Source organism: Pogona vitticeps, chromosome 3 (assembly GCF_051106095.1).
Source record: "Pogona vitticeps strain Pit_001003342236 chromosome 3, PviZW2.1, whole genome shotgun sequence".
NCBI lineage: Eukaryota > Metazoa > Chordata > Lepidosauria > Squamata > Agamidae > Pogona > Pogona vitticeps.
In genome coordinates, this window is record NC_135785.1 from 211,301,260 (window position 1) to 211,319,743 (window position 18,484).

Here is an 18,484-nt window from a genome sequence, read left to right on the forward strand (position 1 = left end):
TACTCAGAAGTGTTTATCTATCCCTTCTTCTAGGGGCAGTATGGGACTATGCAGTTTACCCAAGGCCACACAGGGTGGCTCTTCTAGGATGCACACTGGAGAACTGAACTTCCAACCACTAGCTCCCGAGCCAAGTACCTAACTCACTGAGCTATCTACTCCAAAAATACATTCATAGAAATTAAGAGATTACCTTGATTATTGCCTGAATTATATTTTTTCAGGGTTGCGAGCTAATGTACATATTAGTAATATTTACCAAAACAACTGCTGGCCAACATATTGAAAGACTAGTAAATCATGAAGGAAGGAAGGAAGGAAGGAAGGAAGGAAGGAAGGAAGGAAGGAGGGAGGGAAGCTCTCTTCCAGTTTATGACTATTTCTTATGCAGGAACAATTGCCTACCTAGTAACCATGGTGATGTTTCCTTTTATAGATGTGCAAGTAAAGTTCAAAAACTACACAGGACTGAAAGCATGTCTGTCTAGATCCAATGGGTCCTATTTCTATTAAAGGATAACTGACTTGTGTATCAGCAAGAGTTAACCATTCCTTAAAATGTAAACCAAACTAAACTCATGAACACTCACGCTTTGAGTCTGAACAAAGGATTTCCATTTATTTATCATGACCAGTGTTCACATCATACAGTACATTATGTGTCCTTAGTTCCAGGATAACTTGAACACATGCAAGTAAAGTGCTGGTGGTGATGAGGTTATGTCTGTTGTGTTACAGTAGTTTATTGGGTCTTTTAATGTTGCAGAAAGAAGGTTGCAGAAGGAATTTCATGCCTCATTCTTGAATTAGGGTGGGTTTTTTCTTTAACAGTGGCAGAAGATAAAGGTGCAATAAAGGGGAAATCTGGAGGGGAGATACCACATCACATGGCCACATAATCAGCTGAGATCAAGCAGGGCTGATTGGAATAGTGTTATTATTTCTGTCTGCAGATCATTGTACCAATTTTACATTGAAAGATTTAGAAAAGAGGTACTCATTTTAATGCAATTTTGAAAAAAGGAAACGCATACAATTACTGTATCTTTCCCCTTAACTATTTCAAATTTTGATTAGGATACAGTGGCAACTTTTATTCCTTCCTCACCTTAACAGAATTCTTACAAAAAGCAGTTTGCAGCTTTCTAGGTTCTGAGTAAGTTTAGCATCAGTTATTCAAGGACGTTATTTTCCCCACAGAAAAAACAGAAGATGAAGAGAATGCAAATGCAAATTTTGTGCATAATTCTTTTGGTGAAGATAAATAAATAAGGAAAAAATAAGCAGGTTTATCCCAGACACTAAAGAAACTTCCCTCTCCACTACATAGAAAAGTTTATTTAATATAACATAATGAATGCAATTTCAAGGTGTAATTTCCTGCTTCCTAATAGTCACAAAAATCTTTAATATTAAGTTTAAAATTAATTCTCCCCTCCCTGTCTGATACTCAGATGCAATGGGGATTCAAAATGAAGGCAAACAGAAACTCCTCAGTATGTTGGTTGGCTCAAACTAAATTACCATCTCAAAACCTCTCATCACAAGTGATGTGTCGACCATTTTGTTCATCATTAAAAGGACAAAGATTAGACTCAGCTGCATATTCAGTATTTGCATACCCAAGGAAGATTTCACATTTGTAGCATGGGTTGTAGTACACTTCTGGAGCACATGCATTGTCAGGAAATGTAATACATACAGCTTTCTTGAATAAACTCGGAAACAGTGCAGTGTTTGATGGACTGTTTGTATCTCTCTGATCAAACAGTCTGTCATTTTTTACTTGTATTGCATTCTGCCTTCCTGCTTTTTGCACAAAATATGGGGGAATACAACAGAAAAACACAATAGTTTTTGTCCCATTACACTGGAAGTGAGAACTAGTGACATTTCTTCACATCCCTATTCCCAACTCTAGCCTTTTCAAGATAGGCAAATATTCCTTCGATAACTTTAATGTATTTTATGTCTCATTCTGCTTTTTAAAAGTGTGAGCTTCCTTGAGTAGACTGATATGCTGACGTTTCAGAACATAAATTAAATAAATATTTATGTCTGAAAAACCACAGCATAACATTTAGCAGATAAGCCACCCTGAGTGTCCTTATAGGAAATAAGTATGAATCAACATGAACTATAAGTAAAATGAGTGAGAGAGGGAATTAATGAATGAATGGTTATGAAGAGATGAAAACTATTGTATTCTCTAATGCAGTGGTTTTTAACCTTTGTTACTTGGATGCTTTTGAACTGCAACTCCCAGAAACCCCAGTCAGGACAGCTGGTGGTGAAGGCTTCTGGGAGTTGCAGTCCAAAACTCCTGAGTAACCCCAGGTTAAGAACCAGTGCTCTAATGAACCATGCCCTGGCAGTTCCACATTAAGACTAAATGATTGAAATCCTGTTGTACATATATGTAAACAGTGTAATTTTTGGAAGTGAAGTGCCATAAATTGAGAAATTTCCATAGATATTATCAATTGCATACTAAGGGTGCAACTATATAGGCAACTTGACTTGAGTTGATTTGGAGTTTTCTATCTCAATATCTTGGCAGGTTTTTGTGCCAACATGGAAAATTATCAATTATCTCCAGAGAACTGTATTGGAAAAATTCACACCACATCTAGAATTGTTGTTATTATCAGCCAAGCATAGTCTCCCACCCTATTACCATTGCCCTCCTCCTCACCCCTACAGCCTTCCCCTTCATCCGTTGACTTCTTCCTTAAAAAAAAAAACCAGCATTGAATTGATATAACAACCTGTCAGTCTAGCACAGTTGCTTCCTATGTGTGTGTGTTTTTTTTAAAAAAGGTTGGTGAATGTGAAAAGCTGAGCATGGGAGAAGGAAAATCCAAGCTGACTCAGGAGCCAAGCCACTTTTGAGGAAGAGATCTAGTGAGAAGCAGCAGCAGAAGGAATAGGAGGAGCAGGAGCAGGAGCAGCAACACTGGAAAAGACTTCCTATACTTCAGCTTCTTCTTCCACCCAGCTCCAATAAGACCTTGTTATTCTCAGCATCACCTAACATGACTCCATCACCCCATTGGATCTAGACAGAAAATCACATGGAGCCCAAAAGCAAATCAATATACACAGAATTCTCACAGAATACAGTACCCCTGATAGCAGATAAAAATTTATCAACTCTCCATGGAAAAAGATCAGGTTTGCTCACATTTGGCTTTATTTCATGTAGTCACTGATAAATACTTTGATTTTAGCTATGCCAACTCTGATACAAACCACAGAATTAATTGCATTGCAGTTACAATCTGAACTGCATTATTCAGCATGCAACAAATATGGTATACAGAGATTTCTTAATCTACAGCAATTTACTTCTAAGAATTATGCTGTTTATGTAATTGCTGAGCAGGATTTCAGCCAATATTTTATATTTAGATGAGTACATACAACTAACAGAAAATATATTAATAGACCTTGGCAAGTCTTTCTAACTGGTGTAATGGTAGCTCAACAAGCAACTCTTGTCTCTCATAACTGGATAAGAACAGCTTTCAAACTTTTTGCTGATGGGAATTCAGATTTGGTTTCAACTGAGTTCTACCACTTGATACAGCAGAAAGCAGATAACTGAGGTCAACTTTGGAGGAAACACAGTTTTTTGAACATAGACGGCTGGTTGAATGCAAATGAGGTGAAAGTAACAATGGAAAAATGTAGGCATGAAAATCCTGATATTAAGTGAGAAAAAGAAAACCCTTAATTTGTTTAACTGTATTTAAAGATGTTATAAAAATCGAACATTGTACAGTATCTCTCCATATACCATATCTATATCTACCTGTGTTTACAACCCTGAGGATATTAGCTCCAAGAAAGATCTGAGAGAAAGGTAGCACAGAAGCAAGTTCTATGTGTGACCTTGATGTCAGTGCAAATTATTGAAAGGAACCTATAGATACTGTTACATAACAGCACTGATGTTACCTGTCTGTCATGGGTTTGGAGGGAAAGTTCCATCCTATGGGGAGTGGAAGGCGGGACATCAGGAGGAGGGGCTGTACTGTATAAATATGTGATGCCTGTGTGGTGAAGAGTAGATGCTGAGACAGACTGTGAGACACTGGGTTGGGACGAAGCAGCAGCTGGGGAAGAAGGAGCTGTTGTGGAAGTCTGTGTGTCAGACAGGGTACTACTGTGTGTCAGAGTACCAACCTGATAAGTTCAGGTGTCTGTGGGTTAGCCAGAACTGATGGGTTCAGGGTCTGTGCTTTAAGTTAAAGGTTCTAGGTGAACCAAACTGTATGCTTGTGTGTGTGAGAATAAGCCACGTTACTTTATTTTATTCACCTGATTGTTTTATTTACCCTGTTTGTATTTAAAATAAACCTTATTCTTTTATTGTTTAAAAATCCATCCCTGGTCTGTGTGACGTATTATAGGGAATGGTTGGTGGCAGCTTAGTGTAACTGTGTGACATATCCCAGTAGGTCTGGGTTTGTCACATTGATTGGTGGCAGCGGTGGGATACGACTGGTCCAGTTGTCCAGTGGTCCAGCAAAGCCTTGGCAGGTGTGCCCAGAGCAAGGGGGGTCTAGTCAGGGACAGTCTGAGGCGCGTAGGTAATCTTCTAGGTGTACCTCACGGGGAGGTGCGCTAGTAGAAGAACGTGCCAACTGGGGAGACTTAGATTAAGGTGCTCTGAGGCAGCCTAGTTTTGGCGGGAAAACGCTGAGGCAAAACTGCGTAGCAACAGCGAGCTAGCTTGCCAGCTGAGAGGCCCAGCAGAGGGGGGTAGGCTCTGACTCGATACTGTTACAATTTAAGTGCTGAAGAACAGCAGCAATCTCTGGGGAGAGCTGGTTCTGAGGCAAGAAGAAAAAAAAAAAAAAGTGGTCGTTTTATTTTGAGGCTTGACTTTTTAAAGCAGCCTGTTCTGAGGGGGGATTATGCCCTTGACTCGAAGCCAAGTAGCAGACATGAGTGAAGTGAAAGACCCCCAGATTGACCAAGGTTCTGAGGATGAATTTGGCTCAGTGCAAGGTGACAGCACAGGAGAGCAGGACCCAGAACTCAGGAAAATACTCCTAGCCCAACAGCATGAACTGAGGGTGAGGGAAATGGAGGAAAGGTTAGAGAGAGCGAGAATGGAGAGGGAAGAAAGAATGGAGAGAGAGAGAATGGCGTTTGAATTAAGAAAACTGGAACTGATGAACCAGAACAATAATAATAATAGGGATTCTGAGGGAGGCCAACTGTCTAAGGCTGACCTGAAGAAATTCCCTGTGTACCACAAGGGAGATTGTCCTGAGGTGTTCTTTTCCTTAGTGGAAAGAGCGTTTGTGGACTTCTCAGTGAGGGAAACTGAGAAGATGACCATCATGCGATCTTTAATCAGTGGTAGCCTGGCTGAGGTTTATGCCGAGATGCCTGAGGAATTGATGAAAGATTTTGCAGAGTTTAAAAAACTGGTGTTTGCAAGACATGGGATAAATGCAGAGCAGCTGAGACAAAGGTTCAGGTCCCTCACTAAAAAACCAGAACAGACTTTTACCCAAGTGGGGGCCCAATTGGTGAGGCTGCTTGAGAAATGGCTATCGCAGGAGGGAATAGAGACCTATGAGCAGCTTAAAGACTTGATAGCCCTGGAACAGTTCTATTCAGTCCTGCAGGGGGAATTGAAATTCCAGGTGAGGGAAAGGAAACCGAAATCTGTGGCAGCAGCCGCAGAGATCGCAGATTTTATCTCCCAAATAAGAAAGCCCTTGGGTGAGGGGAAATCTGTAGGTAAACCCAAAGAAACCTACAGCAAGTACTCTCAGGGACCAGGGAAAAGCCAGCAAGGGGGAGGGGCCCATGGTGAAGGGAAGCCCTCAGACATGAAACCAAGACCTCAGATTTTGGAGGGAAAACCAAAACAAGATGAGAGAGAATCAAAATATACCAGAAAATGCTATTTCTGTCAGGGAAAGGGTCATCTAATCTCAGAGTGTGAGAAATTAAAGCAGCTAAAAGGAATGGTGCCTCAGAATTCTAGTGGGACCAAGCCAAAAGCTGTGTTCTGTGTCCAGAAAGAGCAAAGCTCATTGTCACAGAGGGAGCCTGTTGCCATGACTACTCAGTCTGGAACAGCTACCTATGCTGATCAGGCTGAGGAAAATGGTCCTCTTCTGGAGGTAAAGCGCTGCTTGCTGATAAAAACAGATTCTCAGTTGTTTGAGACAGCAGGGGTGGACGTAGGAATACTTGACCGTCAGTATAGGGGGCTGCGGGACACTTGTTCCCAGGTAACCCTGTGCCATCCAGATATTATTCCTAGGGAGTTTATAATCCCAAATGAGAGCATGAAGGTGGCAGGGATTGAGGGGCAGATAATCTCTCTGCCAGTAGCAGAGGTACCTGTCAACTTTCAAGGCTGGAGGGGAGATTGGCGGATAGCGATTTCATCGACTCTGCCAGCAGCCGTGCTCGTGGGAAATGACCTGGCTGAACATGTGAAACGGGTGCTAGTGATTACACGCTCACAAGCCACCACAGGGACAGTTCAGGGGGGTAATGATGAGCCAGAGACGGAAGCAGGTGGGGGAAGTTCAGAAGCTGTGGTGGAAACCTTAACCACAGACAGCAGATTTGGACAGGAGCAAAAGGCAGACGCCACTCTCCAAAAGTGTTTTGAACAGGTGACTGACGCCCAGCTAACACCTGAGACCCCAGTGAGATTTCTGGAGAAAAAGGGGATTTTATATAGAGAAACCCTGAGGAATATCTCAAAAGGGGGAGATGGGATCAGAAGTCAGCTGGTGGTACCTGAAAAGTATCGCCCCATGATCTTACAAAGGGGGCACTCTGACATGTTTGCTGCACACTTAGGAGTCAACAAAACACAGCAGAGAATCACACAGAATTTCTACTGGCCTGACATAGGGAAGCAGATCAGGGAGTTCTGTAAACAATGCGATGTGTGTCAAAGGCAGGGGAATAACCGCGATAGGACCAAAGCAAAGTTGTGCCCTTTGCCTGTGATTGACACTCCGTTCAAATGCATAGGGGTGGATATTGTGGGACCTTTGCCCAAGGCCACAAAGAGGGGGAACAGGTTCATCCTAACAATTGTGGACCATGCCACAAGGTATCCTGAAGCCATACCCTTGACTAATATTGAAACTAACACAGTGGCAGATGCTTTGGTGGGGTACATGTCCAGGATGGGATTTGCCTCAGAGATAATCACAGATTTGGGCACATCGTTCACGTCAAAGCTCATGAAACGCTTATGGCAAATCTGTGGAATTAAGCTCAGGGAAGCCACTGCCTATCATCCTGAAAGTGATGGGGTAACTGAGAAGTTCAATGGGACTCTAATGCGCATGATTAGGGCTTTCTTGGCAGAGAATCCAAACAATTGGGACCAGAAGCTGCAATCCCTTTTGGTTGCTTATCGATCAGTGCCACAAGCCAGTACCGGGTTCAGTCCATTTGAACTTTTATTTGGGAAAGGGGTGAAGGGGCCCCTTGATTTGATCGAGCAGGGTTGGGGGCAGATCGCCCAGGGTGACCCACAAGACGTTGTGACTTACATAGACACCTTGATGAATGACCTAAGGAGAAACCTAGAGCTAGCAGCAGAGACCCTGCCAGCTCAAAAGGTCAGAAAGAAAGCTTGGGATGACCAGGAAGGCAGGGAGAGGCGCTTTAACCCAGGGGAGGAAGTGCTTTGGCCTAGGCTCTGCAGAGAGAGCAAACTGCAGCTGGGTATCCCAGAAAGAAAATACTTGGGTCACAAGGTAGGGGGAGGAGTGATAAAACCCCTGGAGGCCAAAATAGAAGCTGTTCGTGATTGGCCTAGACCCAACACCAAGAAAAAAGTCAAATCATTTCTTGGGTTGGTGGGCTACTACAGAAAGTTCATCCCGAGGTTTAGCGAGATTGCGGCTCCGCTGACCGATCTGACGAGGAAGAAGACTGATGACCGCATCCCGTGGACCAGCGACTGTGAGGCGGCGTTCCAGAGGTTGAAGGAGGCGTTAATCAACTATCCTGTCCTGCGTGCTCCAGACTTCGACCGGGAGTTCATCATCTACACCGATGCGTCTAACAGCGGGGTAGGAGCAGTTCTGTGCCAGGAGGATGAGAATGGTGACCAGCATCCAGTGTCCTACCTGAGTAGGAAACTTCAAAAAGGTGAGAGACATTTGGCAACCGTGGAGAAGGAGTGTTTGGCCATAGTCTACGCGATCCAGAAGGCCAAGCCTTACATCTGGGGAAGACATTTTATTCTGTGTACTGACCATTCACCATTGCAATGGTTAAAGACAATGAAAACCCACAATAGTAAACTTATGAGGTGGGCTTTAAATCTACAGGACTATGACTTTGAAGTGAAGGTGGTCAGAGGGTCAGTGAACTGTGTTGCTGACGCCTTATCAAGAAGACCTGAAGACTGAAGACGGCGAAAGAACATGGACTATATGTATATAATGAAAACAAAAAGTTAAAATGTACCTGGTTTTGAATTTGGTTGGTATTAATAAAGGTAAATTGATGTAATGCATATGGTAAATGTTTGAAATGCCTATTTGCTATGTTTAACTTGGAGTGTAAGTATATGTAAGTATTATCTGGTATGTATAAATGTTGTTGTGTATTTTATGCAGGTTGTTTTTTTGGTGAAAAGCACTTTTAGCTTTCCCCCTACAAAACAACTTTTAAAGAGGGGAGGTGTTACATAACAGCACTGATGTTACCTGTCTGTCATGGGTTTGGAGGGAAAGTTCCATCCTATGGGGAGTGGAAGGCGGGACATCAGGAGGAGGGGCTGTACTGTATAAATATGTGATGCCTGTGTGGTGAAGAGTAGATGCTGAGACAGACTGTGAGACACTGGGTTGGGACGAAGCAGCAGCTGGGGAAGAAGGAGCTGTTGTGGAAGTCTGTGTGTCAGACAGGGTACTACTGTGTGTCAGAGTACCAACCTGATAAGTTCAGGTGTCTGTGGGTTAGCCAGAACTGATGGGTTCAGGGTCTGTGCTTTAAGTTAAAGGTTCTAGGTGAACCAAACTGTATGCTTGTGTGTGTGAGAATAAGCCACGTTACTTTATTTTATTCACCTGATTGTTTTATTTACCCTGTTTGTATTTAAAATAAACCTTATTCTTTTATTGTTTAAAAATCCATCCCTGGTCTGTGTGACGTATTATAGGGAATGGTTGGTGGCAGCTTAGTGTAACTGTGTGACATATCCCAGTAGGTCTGGGTTTGTCACAGATACTAATTAAACACAGGGACAAATAAAAAAAACAGATCATGATATTCATCAGAAATCGCTGATTCATTAAATATTCATCCCTTCACATTCGTGGGTTCCACAAACCCCAAGAATACGAAGGGATGAATATTTCCCCATTTTTATTCATCCCCTATATTCATATGGGGACAGATATGGAGGACAAATATGACTTTCCCATTCTGCCTACCAGCCTGCCAATCAGGTGATCGGCAAGCTGATAAGCAGCCCCCAGTCCCACAGCCTATCCCCACCCCTTCCTCTCCCTACCTTAGCTGCCACCCCCACCAACATCCCCCACCCCGCCAAAATCCCCCCATCGTAATCGCCACCGCTGCTGTCTCCAGCTGGCTTCCGCAGCCATGGCATGTAGAACAGGACACTGGCTGCCCTTTAGAAAGATGGTGACTACGGCTTCATTTAGGGTAGGGAAGCTGTGGCTGCCATCTTTGCAAAGGGCAACCTGCATTCCCTTAAGGCAGGCTAAGGGAATCCAAGCTGCCCTTTGCAAAGATGGCAGCTGCAGCTTCCCTACCCTAAATGAAGCCATAGCCACCATCTTTGCAAAGGGTAGCCAGTGTCCCTTTCTAAAGGCCATGGCTGCGGAAGCCAGCTGGAGATGGCGGCAGCAGCAATTATGGTGGGGGTGCATCATCGGAGGTGGCGCAGTGGTGGCATGAGGGGTGGTCAGGTGTTCTTTTAGTAACCCCCCATGAATCAACAAATAAATTCATGCTTCATCGGTTCATGGGGGGGGGGAGTTTTGTGCTTCCTGAACTTTGACGAATCACGAAGCAGGATGACTCGCCAAAATGGTGAGCCATCCCCATCTCTAATACTAATCATAAGCAAGCAATTTGCAATCATTCCCAAAAAATTACACATAGAGAACACGTAGCCTTCCAAAAGTGGCTTAACTATATCTCATCTCCTCTTTCCCCATCAATGGCTATTTTAGCTAGGCTGAGAATAGCTGCCATCTAGAAGGCTACATAATGCTCCAGCACTGATATACAGGATACACAATAGAATATGCAACTTTTGTAGCTTTATAGAAAAAAAAAATCAATTTGTACTAGATCCAATATTGTATTGCACTGAAACAGATACTCCCCCCCCCTCAAAAAAGTGTAACATATGAATCTCTCCTCCCCGTGCAACCTTACTAATTTTGCATAGGCACATTTACAGGACTGATTTTTTTAAAAATGCACATGGCTTCCTATGAACCTTCATATCTACCCAGCAAAGACCAATATACATTACATAATGATGCTGTAGATAATGTTTAGCCTTTTGTTTCTGTTCATGGGGTTTTCTTGGCAAAGATACAGGAGTGGTTTGCCAGTTCCTGCTCCAGGTGGATCGCGTTTAGTCAGAACTCTCCATTATGACCTGTCCATTTTGGGCCTTCTTAAATGAACAATGCAAAGAAATAGAGGAAAATAAAAGAAAGGGGGGAACCAGAGATCTGTTCAAGAAAATTGGAGATATTAAAGGAACCTTTTCTGCAAAGATGGACATAATAAAGGACAAAAATGGTAGGGACCTCACAGAAGCAGAAGAAATCAAGAAGAGGTGGCAAGAATACACAGAGGAATTATACAAGAAAGATCTGGATGTCCCAGACAACCCAGATAGTGTGGATGCTGACCCTGAGCCAGACATCCTAGAGAGCGAAGTCAAGTGGGCCTTAGAAAGCACAGCTAACAACAAGGCCAGTGGAGGTTGTGGCATTCCAATTGAACTATTTAAAATCTTAAAAGATGATGATGTTAAGGTGCAACACTTAATATGCCACCAAGTTTGGAAAACTCAGCAGTGACCGGAGGATTAGAAAAAATCAGTCTAGATCCCAATCCCAAAGAAGGGCAGTGCCAAAGAATGCTCCAACTACCGTACAGTTGCACTCATTTCATACGCTAGCAAGGTTATGCTCAAAATCCTACAAGGCAGACTTCAGCAGTATCTGGAAAGAGAACTCCCAGAAGTACAAGCTGGATTTCGAAGGGACAGAGGAACTAGAAACCAAATTGTTAACATGCACCGGATTATGGAGAAATCCAGAGAGTTCCAGAAAAACATTCACTTCTGCTTCATTGACTATGCAAAAGCCTCTGACCACAACTAACTATGGCAAGTTCTTAAAGAAATGGGAGTGCCTGACCACCTTATCTATCTCCTGAGAAACCTATACGTGGGACAGGAAGCAACAGTTAGAACTGGATATAGAACAACTGATTGGTTCAAAATTGGGAAAGGAGTACGACAAGGCTGTATATTGTCTCCCTGCTTTAACTTCTATGCAGAATACATCATGTGAAAGGCAGGACTGGAGGAATCCCAAGCCGGAATTAAGACTGCTTGAAGAAATATCAACAACCTCTGATATGCAGATGATACCACTCTGATGGCAGAAAGTGAGGAGGAATTAAAGAACCTCTTAATGAGGGTGAAAGAGGAGAGTGCCAAAAATGGTCTGAGGCTCAACATCAAAAAACTAAGATCATGGACACTGGTCCCATCACCTCCTGGGAAATAGAAGGGGAAGATGTGGAGGCAGTGACAGATTTTACTTTCTTGGGCTCCATGATCACTGCAGATAGGGATAGCAACCAGAAAATTAAAAGACGCCTGCTTCTTGGGAGGAAAGCAATGACAAACCTCGAGAGCATCTTAAAAAGCAGAGACATCACCTTGCCGAAAAAGGTCCGCATTTTTCCAGTAGTGATGTAAGAAAGTGAGAGCTGGGCCATAAAGAAGGCTGACCACCAAAGAATTGATGCTTTTGAGTTGTGTTGATGGAGGAGATTCTTGAGAGTCCCCTGGACTGCAAAGAGAACAAACCTATCCATTTTGAAAGAAATAAACCATGAGTGCTCACTGGAAGGACAGATCCTGAAGCTGAGGCTTCAATACTTTGGCCATCTGATGTGAAGGGAAGACTCCCTGGAAAAGACCCAGATATTGGGAAAATGTGAAGGCAAGAGGAGAAGGGAACGGCAGAGATGAGATGGTTGGACAGTGTCACGGAAGCGACCAACATGAATCTGACCAAACTCCTGGAGGCAGTGGAAGACAGGCAGGCCTGGTGTGCTCTGATCCATGGGGTCACGAAGAGTCGGACGTGACTTAACGACTAAACAACAAGAACAACAAGGTAATGTTTCCTCTTGGGTAAAAAAATCAAACCAAAACCACACATTAGAAATCAAAGAAATGCAGGAGTAAAATATTTAAACATTGATATTCAGGGCCATGTTCTTATCACTTGGATAAAAAAAAAGTGATGTGACCACATTGCTAGGAGATTGTATTCATTATCATACAAATGGAAGATTTCCATAGATTCCCACCACAAACAACCCTATAACATGAGTCTATTCTTTTTTTTTTCAAGAAAAATATGCCATTTAGATTACACCACCTGAACCAAATTGTAATGTCATCATTCCACTGATTGGTTTTCAGTCTACACATTATACAGGCTATTTATTAGGATTTTAAGGATATTATGTAGTGAAAAAGAAAAGCAATAAAGAAGTTTTGTCACCAATTACAACAAAGAACAAGGAAAAGGCAGTTAATTTGGGAGAAAATGCTTATTTAATACTGGGTAAAAGTGAAAATTATTATAACTACTGTATAACCTTTATCACTTTTCTTCTGGAGCATCTACTAGTCTGTGCTGCCTGTTCAATGACCACAATAAATATTATATATGTATATATGCAAGTATGTATGTGTATACAGTATATGCTAGCTTGTGGGACGTAAAAAGTCATTATACAATACACAAAGAAAAAATGGGGCATTCCCCTCTGACATCACTTATATGAGATAAATATCCAAGTGAATTTTCATTCAAGCTTTTAAGAAAATTGGGAGTTGTGAAAGCAAACAGAAAGATGAAAATTATATGATTGCATAACCTAATTTGGATTTGGAAGAAGATTTTTGTTTTGTTTTGTTAAAAGATTGTGTATAATATGCTGGAAATTGATCAGCAACAGAGTGCTGAATTCACTTCACATATCAAATCTAAACCAGTCCCATAAACTCTAGACCAGTTTCATCTCTTTAACTGTTCACAGAAAAAATAAACATAGACCCACATTTCCTCCTGTGTTTTTATTCTGGTTTTTGACAGTGTTTTCTTCACACCGATTACATGCAGCATCACCAGCTGCCTGTGATGGAAGCAACATCAGCCCAGATGTCTCCAGACCTGCATTGCCTCATGCACTCTTTCTGCCACAGCTTTGTTGTGTTTCTGGCATAATAGCACAAGGTCACTGGGGCTCTCTCAACATTGTAATTCAGTATAGCTACTCAGCAGAAAACCTTAACACAAGCACTGGCCTCCTCATCCGAAACCAGCAAGAATGCTACACAAAATTGACACACCTCTTCCATGAGACTGCCCAATGCATTCACCTTTGTGCCAGGTTTAATACCCTTGCCTGCAGGCAGCCATTTGTCTCATGATGCAAATTCAATAATGCATTGATTAAAGAAAACACATTATAGCCATTCATATTCTATCTATCTATCTATCTATCTATCTATCTATCTATCTATCTATCTATCTATCTATCTATCTATCTATCTATCTATCTATCTATCTATCTATCTATCTATCTATCTACACACACACACACACACACACACACACACACATTCTTAAAAGGTCTGCGTTTCAATAATGGTTTGGAGATTTATTACAAAACCTACTTGTCTGAACGATTTGGGAATATGAGGCACATAGTTGAAACACAGTGCCAAAGCCTACCATGGCAGTGACTTTTGAAATTTCCATATCAAATTATAAACTTTGAAATGCCTGAAGCACAAATAAACATTCTAAAGGCTTTTAGCCACAAGGAGATAAGATCTCTCTCTGGGGAGACTGTTCAAAACTGCTCCATTGCCTTTGTGCAGACTACTGGAATGTGCTTGCTTTTCATTTCTTTCTTTGTGTCTGGCTCACAGGCCTCACAGGCAGTGTCTTAAGCCAGGCAGGGTCAGTGCAAACAGAGAGCAGCATTCATAGACAGATCAAGTTTATGTGAGAATCTGCTCCTCCTGTGCCCTCAATTTCCATTTGAATTGTTAATAAAATCTCAGCCTGAAAAGCACATGATCCCATCAGTGGAGAAGTCATGCAGAGAATCCTCTAGCTCAAAAAAATAAAAACACTTTATCCTTTTTTTTTTAAAAAAAAAGCCATCCTTCTGCCACATTTATGAGAATTATGCCATCTAACCCCTCCTAAACTTAGCCTTCCAAGCCCATCATCGTACCTGATGGCTGGTGAGGGAGCTTGCCTTAAAAAGAAAAGACAAGAAAGCAACAGATTCAAACGAAAACATTTAGCAGAGGAAGGAAAATCCTCCTCCCAAAACTAGACTCACGATTTCATTTCTCTCAGACCTCAGACATTACTTGTTCAAGTTCAGATATTATCCACCAAACAACAAACACATTTATATTTTAAATGGATTTTGAAAAATTCAACAATTTTGCTCCAAATACATCCCCACCTCCTTCTCAATTGCACAAACTGTTGGTCTGCAGAGATAATACAAGGTCATGTACAAAGCAAAAGAACAGAGCCATACCCCAATTAACTTGGTCTCCCTGTGAAAATAATGTACAGGAACAAGAGCCATTCTTTGCTTCGTGCAGCAGACATGCTTCTTCCTAACCTTACACAAACTAACTGGGCCCTTCTGTTTCTCCTGGCTTTGCTCCTTGCAAACTCTATGAAGGTATTGAACGCTTTCCAGAGGGATGGGCTGATGAACGAAAACATGAATTTCCTGCTTACCCCTTAATAAGGGTTAAAGGGGGTGCTAGTGATCAATCGCAGAACAAAGAGCGAGTGACTGAAGATTCTAAACAATATATCCTGAGCTTCACTGTCTAGATTGCATTATCTGTGTCGCTCTTTAAAATAGTTCGTAATTTGAGAACAAAATGCATCTGAAATAACTGACACATAAAGTATGCATGACATCCACCAGGATTCTCTCAAATTATGAAATGTGAGTATTAATTATGTAACATTTCAGGTGTGAGTACAAGATATACATAATCAACTTATTTTCACATGATCATGTATTTTTCACATTAGCTGTTCAAATCTGCCAGCATTGACCTCTTGTATAAAACTCACAAGGACAAGTGGGTATTGGTCTTACTTTATGAGATGTTTGAGAAATAACAGTGGGATACTTATGTAAATCTGGCTCTGTATGTGGTAAATATTCAGAATTTCATAATGCTTTAAGAAGCTTCAATGAATAATGAAGACAGTAATGGAAGATGGAGAAGGAAAATGGGACCAGGGAAAAATGTGGTATTTGGCCACTGAAAATGGAAACAGGAGAGTTTCAGTAAAATGGAAATTCAGATCATTTGGTAGCACAGCTTACCTTTGCCTACTTTGGCCTGGACAGCAGTGAGAACAAAATAATTCAGACCAACACAAGCCACCATAGGGACGTGGTGGCGCTGCGGGCTAAACCGCAGAAGCCTGTGCTGCAGGGTCAGAAGACCAAGCAGTCGTAAGATCGAATCCATGCGATGGAGTGAGCGCCCGTCGCTTGTCCCAGCTCCCGCCAACCTAGCGGTTCGAAAGCATGTAAATGCAAGTAGATAAATAGGGACCACCTCGGTGGGAAGGTAACAGCGTTCCGTGTCTAAGTCGCACTGGCCATGTGACCACAGAAGATTGTCTTCGGACAAAACACTGGCTCTATGGCTTGGAAACGGGGATGAGCACCGCCCCCTAGAATCGAACAGGACTGGACAAAAATTGTCAAGGGGAACCTTTACCTTTACCTTTTAACACAAGCCACCAAGTCCAAACAAGCATGCATGGTGGCCCAGCTCAGGAAAAGTTGGAAAAGTTTTGTTTTTATCTGAATTTGCAAAAACAGGAAGATTGCCAAGCATTGATAGGGTTACCATACATTACTAATAGGCTGAATTTTGTTTCGTGAATCACAACATATAGATCTGCTCCTGGCACAGGAGTAGATAGATATGTTTGGAAACTATTTAGAATGCATAACACTCTGAATAACTTTATAAGCAGGGGTCTTCAACTTTTGGCTACCTGCAATCTGTAGACCCTGCCTTTGGCCTTCTCTTTGTAAATTTAGATGTGCCGTGACTCAAGCATGAGTTAAGGATGTACCACCATTTCTTTCCACATGAAAGGGAAGTGTAGGCTTTGTCTGTCTCTTATTTCAGTAGAGAAGATACTTGGAAAGTTCCTTTTCATCCTGAGAAGCAAGGTGAGTTTCTTAATTTCCAATCTAATTAAACAGGTAACACAGCAACTAAATCACACTGGCCTTTTTTCCAACACTGGCACTGTGAAAGAAGTGGAAATCACACCACAATGACCAGTGTAGTCCACACCACTTCTACAGACCTGTTGGATAGCTCAGTGGTTTGGGACAGAACCAGAAGCTGGGAGTTCAAATCCTCACTGGTGCCTTCTTGACAGAGTCTGGACTTTAATATCCATAGGGTTCTTTCCAGCTCTGAAGTTTTGAGAAGCTGTGAAGTTTTGATACATGGGAAAGGTATATTCACATTTGCCAGAGACAAGAACTGTGTGGCAAATGTGGAACACACTGGACCATGGAAATGTGCTCCTGAAATTGTTTTCCTTAGGAAGTCTCCTTGTATTAAAATATATGCAGTATTTCCAATACAGACCATTGGGGAAAAAAGAGAAACAGAATCTAAATTCATAAAGCAGGCATTGGGAATTCTTGTCCAGTTTGTCATTACTGGAAGCACCAAAAATGCAGCCTTTCTTCACAATGCAGTCTGCTGTTTTATTTCTAAAAGTCAAGAGCTAATCAACAAAAGCTGAAAGTGGGCAGAAACCTGGATAGTTATGGGGACCTTACTTGCTTCCCTTTCTTTTCAGGACAATTGTTAACCTCGTGAATCACAACAAGCAAGGCCCAGTTCACATATTCAGTTATCCTGAAACTGCATCTCTTTAACTCACTCTGCCCTCTGATTTATTTATAGAAATTAACAGTGAGACTTGAAAGTGGAAAAGAGGCTATGAATAATTAAGGGCTCTTGATAAACTTTCCCTTTTATCTGCAGTCTAAGAATAAACCAAGATACTGTGTTATCAGTGTTATGGGTCTATTATCATGATCTCCTGTCTCAAAATAAGAGTTAATGAGCTTGTGTCTACCACCTGGAATTAATGACTTCCAAAACTAAAAACAACATAGGATATCCTTGCTTGTGAAAATTACTATATTTTACTTAGAATGGCTAATTTATGTTAGAAAAACATCTCTGACATAGCGTGAAATGGCCAAAATACGCCAATGTCTATGAGCTTAGAGAGTAGTAAAACCCCCACCTCAAGGTCCAACAAATTAGTAGGCTAAAAGAAATAAAGCTTCCCCACTTTTTGGTAGCCAAGGCTAACTCATAAAAATAAGGAGAACAACTGTAAGAATACGATCAACACAGGTGTCTTCAGAAACTGGAAATGACAAGTTACAAGCAATGGTGCTACCTGTTCGTTTAGTCGTTTAGTCGTGTCCAACTCTTCGTGACCCCATGGACCAGAGCACGCCAGGCCCTCCTATCTTCCACTGCCTCCCGGAGTTGGGTCAGATTCATGTTGGTTGCTTCGATGACAGTGTCCAACCATCTCATCCTCTGTCGTCCCCTTCTCCTCTTGCCTTCACACTTTCCCAACATTAAGGTCTTTTCCAGGGAGTCCTCTCTTCTCATGAGATGGCCAAAGTATTGGAGCCTCAGCTTCAGGATCTGTCCTTCCAGTGAGCACTCAGGGTTGAGTTCCTTTAGAATTGATAGGTTTGTTCCCCTTGCAGTCCAGGGGATTCTCAAGAGCCTCCTCCAGGACCACAATTCAAAGGCATCAATTCTTCGGTGGTCAGCTTTCTTTATGGTCCAGCTCTCACTTCCGTACATCACTACAGGAAAAACCATAGCTTTGACTATTCGGACTTTTGTTGGCAAGGTGATGTCTCTGCTTTTTAAGATGCTGTCAAGGTTTGTCATCGCTTTCCTCCCAAGAAGCAAGCGTCTTTTAATTTCGTGGCTGCTGTCTCCATCTGCAGTGATTATGGAGCCCAAGAAAGTAAAATCTGTCACTGCCTCCATATCTTCCCCTTCTACTTCCCAGGACGTGATGGGGCCAGTGGCCATGAT

At 42.0% G+C, this 18,484-nt stretch overlaps 2 protein-coding genes across 13 annotated transcripts in view; one reads left to right on the forward strand and one right to left on the reverse strand.

Annotated features, from left to right (window-relative positions):
- USP25 (ubiquitin specific peptidase 25) overlaps nt 1-18,484 on the reverse strand; it is a 412,805-nt gene that overhangs the window by 131,701 nt on the left and 262,620 nt on the right. The window lies entirely within an intron of this gene.
- Nucleotides 8,414-18,484, forward strand: part of LOC144587747 (uncharacterized) — a 117,972-nt gene continuing 107,901 nt past the window's right edge. Inside the window, exon 1 of the mRNA XM_078388963.1 lies at nt 8,414-9,220. The gene's annotated coding sequence lies outside the window, so the exon portion shown is untranslated. The remainder of the gene's footprint in view (nt 9,221-18,484) is intronic.